This window comes from Cololabis saira, unplaced genomic scaffold (genome assembly GCF_033807715.1).
Source record: "Cololabis saira isolate AMF1-May2022 unplaced genomic scaffold, fColSai1.1 scf030, whole genome shotgun sequence".
Lineage (NCBI taxonomy): Eukaryota > Metazoa > Chordata > Actinopteri > Beloniformes > Belonidae > Cololabis > Cololabis saira.
In genome coordinates this window covers 132501-142500 of record NW_026906194.1, presented here as the reverse complement: position 1 = coordinate 142500, position 10000 = coordinate 132501, and the positions used below count along the sequence as shown (strand labels likewise).

General features: G+C 49.8%; 5 non-coding genes across 5 annotated transcripts; all 5 read left to right on the top strand.

The window, feature by feature from the left end:
* Positions 1-10: 10 nt before the first annotated feature.
* trnam-cau (transfer RNA methionine (anticodon CAU)) lies at positions 11-82 on the top strand. The gene has a single exon. It is a non-coding gene; the product is annotated as a tRNA-Met (tRNA).
* A 310-nt stretch (positions 83-392) lies between these two features.
* On the top strand, positions 393-474 carry trnas-aga (transfer RNA serine (anticodon AGA)). Its single transcript has one exon. It is a non-coding gene; the product is annotated as a tRNA-Ser (tRNA).
* Positions 475-730: 256 nt separating this feature from the next.
* trnav-aac (transfer RNA valine (anticodon AAC)) lies at positions 731-803 on the top strand. Its single transcript has one exon. It is a non-coding gene; the product is annotated as a tRNA-Val (tRNA).
* A 1881-nt stretch (positions 804-2684) lies between these two features.
* On the top strand, positions 2685-2756 carry trnam-cau (transfer RNA methionine (anticodon CAU)). Its single transcript has one exon. It is a non-coding gene; the product is annotated as a tRNA-Met (tRNA).
* Positions 2757-5331: 2575 nt separating this feature from the next.
* trnam-cau (transfer RNA methionine (anticodon CAU)) lies at positions 5332-5403 on the top strand. Its single transcript has one exon. It is a non-coding gene; the product is annotated as a tRNA-Met (tRNA).
* The last annotated feature ends 4597 nt before the right edge of the window (positions 5404-10000 follow it).

The window sequence follows — 10000 nt, the reverse complement described above, 5'->3', positions numbered from 1 at the left end:
CTGGTTATACAGCAGAGTGGCGCAGCGGAAGCGTGCTGGGCCCATAACCCAGAGGTCGATGGATCGAAACCATCCTCTGCTACTTAAGAGATCCTCTCATACATGAGATGTGAGAGATTAACTGAAATCTATCCAGAGCTTTTTGGAAACAAGAAAGTGGATGTATGATCTATGAACTATGAACATACTGGCTGTTGATGCTGACTGTTGATGAAAATGCTGTTGATGAAAATGCATTTAATCAAAATGAGGATGAAAATATGTCTCAACCTAATAAAGTAAAACCAACCATTTTAAAATAAAGTAAAACCAACCATTTTAAAATAAAGACTCTAAATTGTCTATTTCTGAAGATTCACACACACACACACACACATACACACAGCTGACAGGTTGTTGTGGCCGAGTGGTTAAGGCGATGGACTAGAAATCCATTGGGGATTCCCCGCGCAGGTTCGAATCCTGCCAACAACGAGTAATGTTTGAATGTGCAAGACGACTACCTAATTTGCAGTTATTAATCATATCCAGTACTGTCTTTCAAAAGTAATCAGTTGGCTTCCCTTGTGGTACATTTTGTATTTTCTACCCAGCATGGTAATACCGATGGATGATTTTTAATTTTACCGCACCAGGACAACTTATATGAAATCACACATTTATTTCTAACATGAATGATTTGAAGATAGGATTTTTTTTTCGTTACGCCCGCCATTTTCAAAGCATGCAAGTTTTCGTAGTGTAGTGGTTATCACGTTCGCCTAACACGCGAAAGGTCCCCTGTTCGAAACTGGGCGGAAACATGTATTACTGCAATAATATTATTTGGACTTAGAAAACCCCTCTAATCCTCTTCTTGGTGCTCGGCACAGGAAGGTCGACCATCTCTTTCTCGCATTGGGTCTTATGCAGAAATGAATTTCGTTGCAGTTCCACAACTGATTAAAAGCCAGTAATTCCCCATTTACCTAATCTTTCAAATGTCCAACTTTACAGGAAAAAAAGAAACATATTACAGAGATTTTTTACAGGATCTTTTCGTCATGCCCGCCTTTTTCAAAACATGTAAGTCACTAGCTCCACCACCAAACCCCAGCAGCATTAACACCAGACCCCACTAGCTCCACCACCAGACCCCAGGAGCTTCCAACACCAGACCCCACTAGCTCCACCACCATACCCCAGCAGCATCACCACCAGACCCCAGGAGCTTCCACCACCAGACCTCAGGAGCTTCCACCACCAGACCCCAGGAGCTTCCACCAGACCCCAGCAGCATCACCACCAGACCCCACTAGCTCCACCACCAGACCCCAGCAGCATTACCACCAGACCCCATCCACCACCAGACCCTACTAGCTCCACCACCAGACCCCAGCAGCATTACCACCAGACCCCATCCACCACAAGACCCCACTAGCTCCACCACCAGACCCCAGCAGCATCACCACCAGACACCATCCACCACCAGACCCTACTAGCTCCACCACCAGACCCCAGGAGCTTCCAACACCAGACCCCACTAGCTCCACCACCGGACCCCAGCAGCATCAGCACCAGACCCCAGGAGCTTCCACCACCAGACCCCAGGAGCTTCCACCACCAGACCCCAGGAGCTTCCACCACCAGACCCCAGGAGCTTCCACCACCAGACCTCAGGAGCTTCCACCACCAGACCCCAGGAGCTTCCACCACCAGACCCCAGCAGCATCAGCACCAGACCCCAGCAGCATCACCACCAGAACCCAGGAGCTTCCACCACCACACCCCAGGAGCTTCCATCACCAGACCCCAGGAGCTTCCACCACCAGACCCCTCTAGCTGCACCACCAGACCCCAGCAGCATCACCACCACACCTCAGGAGCTTCCACCACCAAACCCTAACAACAACTCAACAACCTCAAAAACCCGGCTCACCTGGAGCCACCCAAAGACCCGGTTCACCGTCCGAATCCGGGGACTCGCTTTTAAGCCCCCCACCGACCGGCCACTGGAGTGAAAGAGCCAGCCCTTGGGCCTGGAGGACCAGGGCCCTGGTACCATAAACACCCAGACGCTCCTAGCACCATGGACAGCACTCTGTCAGATGCTCAAGCGCATATTGTTTTTTACTCATGTTCTGGTTTCAGGACCACAATAAAAACACAATAAAAGCTGAACAGGGTTCCATGGTGTAATGGTTAGCACTCTGGACTTTGACCCCAGGAGCTTCCACCACCAGACACCACTAGCTCCACCACCAGACGACAGCAGCATCACCACCACACCTCAGGAGCTTCCACCACCAGACACCACTAGCTCCACCACCAGACCCCAGCAGCATCACCACCAGACCCCAGCAGCATCACCACCAGACCCCAGGAGCTTCCACCACCAGACCCCAGGAATTTCCATCACCAGACCCAAGGAGCTTCCATCACCTGACCCCAGGAGCTTCCATCACCAGACCCCAGGAGCTTCCACCACCAGACCCCACTAGCTGCACCACCAGACCCCAGCAGCATCACCACCACACCTCAGGAGCTTCCACCACCAGACCCCAACAACAACTCAACAACCTCAACAACCCGGCTCACCTGGAGCCACCCAGAGACCCGGCTCACCGTCCGAACCAGGGGACCCGCTTTTAATACCCCTACCCCCCTCCCCCCCACTGTGTGGCGGAGTCACATCCTGGTTATACAGCAGAGTGGCGCAGCGGAAGCGTGCTGGGCCCATAACCCAGAGGTCGATGGATCGAAACCATCCTCTGCTACTTAAGAGATCCTCTCATACATGAGATGTGAGAGATTAACTGAAATCTATCCAGAGCTTTTTGGAAACAAGAAAGTGGATGTATGATCTATGAACATACTGCACTGACTGTTGATGAAAATGCATTTAATCAAAATGAGGATGAAAATATGTCTCAACCTAATAAAGTAAAACCAACCATTTTAAAATAAAGTAAAACCAACCATTTTAAAATAAAGACTCTAAATTGTCTATTTCTGAAGATTCACACACACACACACACACACACACACACACACACACACACACATACACACAGCTGACAGGTTGTTGTGGCCGAGTGGTTAAGGCGATGGACTAGAAATCCATTGGGGATTCCCCGCGCAGGTTGGAATCCTGCCAACAACGAGTAATGTTTGAATGTGCAAGACGACAGCCTAATTTGCAGTTATTAATCATATCCAGTACTGTCTTTCAAAAGTAATCAGTTGGCTTCCCTTGTGGTACATTTTGTATTTTCTACCCAGCATGGTAATACCGATGGATGATTTTTAATTTTACCGCACCAGGACAACTTATATGAAATCACACATTTATTTCTAACATGAATGATTTGAAGATAGGATTTTTTTTTCGTTACGCCCGCCATTTTCAAAGCATGCAAATTTCCGTAGTGTAGTGGTTATCACGTTCGCCTAACACGCGAAAGGTCCCCTGTTCGAAACTGGGCGGAAACATGTATTACTGCAATAATATTATTTGGACTTGGAAAACCCCTCTAATCCTCTTCTTGGTGCTCGGCACAGGAAGGCCGACCATCTCTTTCTCGCATTGGGTCTTATGCAGAAATGAATTTTGTTGCAGTTCCACAACTGATTAAAAGCCAGTCATTCCCCATTTACCTAATCTTTCAAATGTCCAACTTTACAGGAAAAAAAGAAACATATTACAGAGATTTTTTACAGGATCTTTTCGTCATGCCCGCCTTTTTCAAAACATGTAAGTCACTAGCTCCACCACCAAACCCCAGCAGCATTAACACGAGACCCCACTAGCTCCACCACCAGACCCCAGGAGCTTCCAACACCAGACCCCACTAGCTCCACCACCATACCCCAGCAGCATCACCACCAGACCCCAGGAGCTTCCACCACCAGACCCCAGGAGCTTCCACCACCAGACCTCAGGAGCTTCCATCACCAGACCCCAGGAGCTTCCACCAGACCCCAGCAGCATCACCACCAGACCCCACTAGCTCCACCACCAGACCCCAGCAGCATTACCACCAGACCCCATCCACCACCAGACCCTACTAGCTCCACCACCAGACCCCAGCAGCATTACCACCAGACCCCATCCACCACAAGACCCCACTAGCTCCACCACCAGACCCCAGCAGCATCACCACCAGACCCCATCCACCACCAGACCCTACTAGCTCCACCACCAGACCCCAGGAGCTTCCAACACCAGACCCCACTAGCTCCACCACCGGACCCCAGCAGCATCAGCACCAGACCCCAGGAGCTTCCACCACCAGACCCCAGGAGCTTCCACCACCAGACCCCAGGAGCTTCCACCACCAGACCCCAGGAGCTTCCACCACCAGACCTCAGGAGCTTCCACCACCAGACCCCAGGAGCTTCCACCACCAGACCCCAGCAGCATCAGCACCAGACCCCAGCAGCATCACCACCAGAACACAGGAGCTTCCACCACCACACCCCAGGAGCTTCCATCACCAGACCCCAGGAGCTTCCACCACCAGACCTCAGGAGCTTCCACCACCAAACCCTAACAACAACTCAACAACCTCAAAAACCCGGCTCACCTGGAGCCACCCAAAGACCCGGCTCACCGTCCGAACCCGGGGACCCGCTTTTAAGCCCCCCACCGACCGGCCACTGGAGTGAAAGAGCCAGCCCTTGGGCCTGGAGGACCAGGGCCCTGGTACCATAAACACCCAGACGCTCCTAGCACCATGGACAGCACTCTGTCAGATGCTCAAGCGCATATTGTTTTTTACTCATGTTCTGGTTTCAGGACCACAATAAAAACACAATAAAAGCTGAACAGGGTTCCATGGTGTAATGGTTAGCACTCTGGACTTTGACCCCAGGAGCTTCCACCACCAGACACCACTAGCTCCACCACCAGACGACAGCAGCATCACCACCACACCTCAGGAGCTTCCACCACCAGACACCACTAGCTCCACCACCAGACCCCAGCAGCATCACCACCAGACCCCAGCAGCATCACCACCAGACCCCAGGAGCTTCCACCACCAGACCCCAGGAATTTCCATCACCAGACCCAAGGAGCTTCCATCACCTGACCCCAGGAGCTTCCATCACCAGACCCCAGGAGCTTCCACCACCAGACCCCACTAGCTGCACCACCAGACCCCAGCAGCATCACCACCCCACCTCAGGAGCTTCCACCACCAGACCCCAAAAACAACTCAACAACCTCAACAACCCGGCTCACCTGGAGCCACCCAGAGACCCGGCTCACCGTCCGAACCAGGGGACCCGCTTTTAAGTCCCCTACCCCCCTCCCCCCCACTGTGTGGCGGAGTCACATCCTGGTTATACAGCAGAGTGGCGCAGCGGAAGCGTGCTGGGCCCATAACCCAGAGGTCGATGGATCGAAACCATCCTCTGCTACTTAAGAGATCCTCTCATACATGAGATGTGAGAGATTAACTGAAATCTATCCAGAGCTTTTTGGAAACAAGAAAGTGGATGTATGATCTATGAACATACTGCACTGACTGTTGATAAAAATGCATTTAATCAAAATGAGGATGAAAATATGTCTCAACCTAATAAAGTAAAACCAACCATTTTAAAATAAAGTAAAACCAACCATTTTAAAATAAAGACTCTAAATTGTCTATTTCTGAAGATTCACACACACACACACACACACACACACACACACACACACACACACACACACACACACACACATACACACAGCTGACAGGTTGTTGTGGCCGTACCTTGCAGTTTCTGGACTGTCTCCGAGGTCCTAACACATCCTAACAGGTCCGAACAAGATCAAAGAGTTTCCACTGAGGTCCGAACAGATCCGAACGAGTTCCGAACAGATCCGAACGAGCTCCGAACCAATCCGAACGACGTGCCTGGTCACGTGATGTAGGAGGGGGCGTGGCTATCGCTTTAGAATGTCAGCCATGTTTTTCTCCGCATCACCAGACAACACCAAAAACGGAGAAAAGGTTTGAAAACTTGATTAATGCTCATAAAGGCACCGGCAGGTAGAAGCCGAATTTCAAAGCGTGTGATAAAACGATGATAAAAGTATTTTTCTGTACCGCAAGCCCGTTATTTAACTTGTATTTTCAACTTTCTCGTTAAATAGCCGATTTGCTAATGGAGGTTCTGCCTGTGTGTGACGGTGGGTCATGATGCTGATGTGACTGAATCAGAACAACAATAGTTACGTATTCCTTTATTTACTGAATAAACTATGCCGATTTCTCGGGAAAAGCCTTAAGATGTGAAAAAATATTGCCATATTTAATTTCCCATCAGTGGAATATTAATTTATCTGCTATCTGTGGCGTTTTCTCTCCTCCGGTAATGGAGCCTGGTTATACAGTTAGAGCAGAGCAGACAGATGTGTACTGATGTGTAGAACTGTCCAGATGTATTAAATATGCTTAATTGGGCCAAGTTTAATTTTTCGTCAGTGGAATAGTATTTTTACATCTGTCTGTGTGATAATATATATAGCACCTTTCAAACCATACAGTTACAAAGTGCTTCACAACAATAATAAAACATAACTACATCTATCCATACATCCATACATAGTTTCCTCTGCTCTGTCTGTACAGCCTATAGCTTGATATTATCCTGTTATATATGAAATGTTTGCAGAGGACTAAGACAGGAAAGCCAGACAGTTACTGGAGGGACATCTGCATCAAATATGTCCAGGGCCAGTTCCACTTCTCAACTGTGCAAACGGCCAGGGGCCAAAAAATGGAAGAGGGCCTTGGAGAGAATAGATGCTTGCCCCCTGCAGAGCCATACAAAGATCTGGTTGGCAGAAGCTTTCAGTGCTCCTGTGGGTTCCATAAGGTAAGTGACATTATTTAGTCATGATGAGTCACTGTAGCATGTGTATTTATTTATTGAACAATATCTGCACAATTCTGGAGAATACTAGCAGTGTAGGATTCTCAATTTCATGTAGCACAGCCCTCTTTTTGTACTGAGCAGTTCAGGAAGGTTCTCCAGGAAGCGGATCAGGTGTGGATCTCCAAGTGTCTCTATGAGCCTACAGGCCAGCTGAACAAAAGGCTCAAGGCTGCTGGTTCCAACCCCCACTGGAGCCCAAACCATCTCCCCCTCAGCCTGGGTGGAACTACAGGCAGAGAATGTTCAGTCACAAACACTTTGTATCACCTTACTCAAAACCAGAACCAACTGAAGTTAATCTGTTTACATTTTATAGAATAAATACAAGTCAGCATTGCTCACATAATTAGATACAAGAGTGTGCATTTATTTTCTTGTGTTTTTTCTTTTTCTCACTTATCACTTTTCAGAGCAGCCAGTGTGACTCCAGAGGTGTTGAGGGATGGGAGACAGTTGATGTCCTGGACGCCTAGAGGACGTCCTTGAACCGGACAATCACAGCCTTATCAGCCGAGGAGGAGGTGGACATAGTCCACCTGGACACAGCTCTCCGTGGACATAGTCCACCTGGACACAGCTCTCCGTGGACATAGTCCACCTGTACACAGCTCTCCGTGGACATAGTCCACCTGGACACAGCTCTCCGTGGACATAGTCCACCTGGACACAGCTCTCCGTGGACAAAGTCCCCCTGTACACAGCTCTCCGTGGACATAGTCCACCTGGACACAGCTCTCCGTGGACATAGTCCACCTGGACACAGCTCTCCGTGGACATAGTCCACCTGTACACAGCTCTCAGTGGACATAGTCCACCTGGACACAGCTCTCCGTGGACATAGTCCACCTGGACACAGCTCTCCGTGGACATAGTCCACCTGGACACAGCTCTCCGTGGACATAGTCCACCTGGACACAGCTCTCCGTGGACATAGTCCACCTGGACACAGCTCTCCGTGGACATAGTCCACCTGTACACAGCTCTCCGTGGACATAGTCCACCTGGACACAGCTCTCCGTGGACATAGTCCACCTGGACACAGCTCTCCGTGGACAAAGTCCCCCTGTACACAGCTCTCCGTGGACATAGTCCACCTGGACACAGCTCTCCGTGGACATAGTCCACCTGGACACAGCTCTCCGTGGACATAGTCCACCTGGACACAGCTCTCCGTGGACATAGTCCACCTGGACACAGCTCTCCGTGGACATAGTCCACCTGTACACAGCTCTCCGTGGACATAGTCCACCTGGACACAGCTCTCCGTGGACATAGTCCACCTGGACACAGCTCTCCGTGGACAAAGTCCCCCTGTACACAGCTCTCCGTGGACATAGTCCACCTGGACACAGCTCTCCGTGGACATAGTCCACCTGGACACAGCTCTCCGTGGACATAGTCCACCTGGACACAGCTCTCCGTGGACAAAGTCCCCCTGTACACAGCTCTCCGTGGACATAGTCCACCTGGACACAGCTCTCCGTGGACATAGTCCACCTGGACACAGCTCTCCGTGGACATAGTCCACCTGTACACAGCTCTCCGTGGACATAGTCCACCTGGACACAGCTCTCCGTGGACATAGTCCACCTGGACACAGCTCTCTGTGGACATAGTCCACCTGGACACAGCTCTCCGTGGACATAGTCCACCTGGACACAGCTCTCCGTGGACAAAGTCCCCCTGTACACAGCTCTCCGTGGACATAGTCCACCTGGACACAGCTCTCCGTGGACATAGTCCCCCTGGACACAGCTCTCCGTGGACATAGTCCCCCTGGACACAGCTCTCCGTGGACATAGTCCCCCTGGACACAGCTCTCCGTGGACATAGTCCACCTGTACACAGCTCTCCGTGGACATAGTCCACCTGGACACAGCTCTCCGTGCCATGGACAAGGAACCTTCCAGTTACAAAATATTAATAATGGTGTACAGTATAATTAAACAAATACTCCACCGAACGAATGAAGCATATGGATGTTTCTTTCACTGTTTAGCTACTCAGAAGGAGAAGAAGGGCCGTGCGTCAGGACCATGGACAGCAGGAAGTCCAGTGGTTCTGCTGCTGGACAGCAGGAAGTCCAGTGGTTCTGCTGCTGGACAGCAGGAAGTCCAGTGGTTCTGCTGGACAGCAGGAAGTCCAGTGGTTCTGCTGCTGGACAGCAGGAAGTCCAATGGTTCTGCTGGACAGCAGGAAGTCCAGTGGTTCTGCTGCTGGACAGCAGGAAGTCCAGTGGTTCTGCTGGACAGCAGGAAGTCCAGTGGTTCTGCTGCTGGACAGCAGGAAGTCCAATGGTTCTGCTGGACAGCAGGAAGTCCAGTGGTTCTGCTGGACAGCAGGAAGTCCAGTGGTTCTGCTGCTGGACAGCAGGAAGCAGAGAGGTCTCTCCCTGCAGTGAACACTTCCGGCTGCTTCTGTGCAGCGTTCACACCAATTAATGTTCCTGTCTTTGTGTCTCTGTTTGTCTGTGTCCGTCCGTCTTTATGTGTGTGTGTGTGTGTGTGTGTGTGTGTGTGTGTGTGTGTGTGTGTGTGTGTGTGTGTGTGTGTGTGTGTGTGTGTGTGTGTGTGTGTGTGTGTGTGTGTGTGTGTGTGTGTGTGTCTGTATGTCTTTGTGTGTCTCTCTGTGTCGTTTAATAAATAGTTTAACAAAGTTTAATATAAAGTTTAATAAATATTTTGAGCGAAGAACAGCCTTCATGTTTTTATTTAATTTCCTCTTGAAAAACAGGATTCATCTATTGAATGTGATTGTCAAAACTACAGCCAGAATTACTTGCATAATCATCTTAAGTTTTCTTCACAAAACCCAGCACTCTTTCCCACAGGTTTTGGTGTGTTATCTGTTCAAAGCTGTGGTAGTTGGGATGTTGCCACAAGACACATGGGAATTAAAGTGATGATAAATCCTTGCAATAGGGGCAGAAGTGTGTGTAAACAATGTTGAGAAGAATAGAGAAAATTATAATGTACTTTTTCCTCTTTTTTTCCTCCTTTTCTTTTCCCTCTTTCCCCCCTCCTCCCTCTTTTTTCTTTTCTTTCCCCCCCTCGGGCAGTCCCTTTAGCCCCATTTTTGGCCGAGTGGTTAA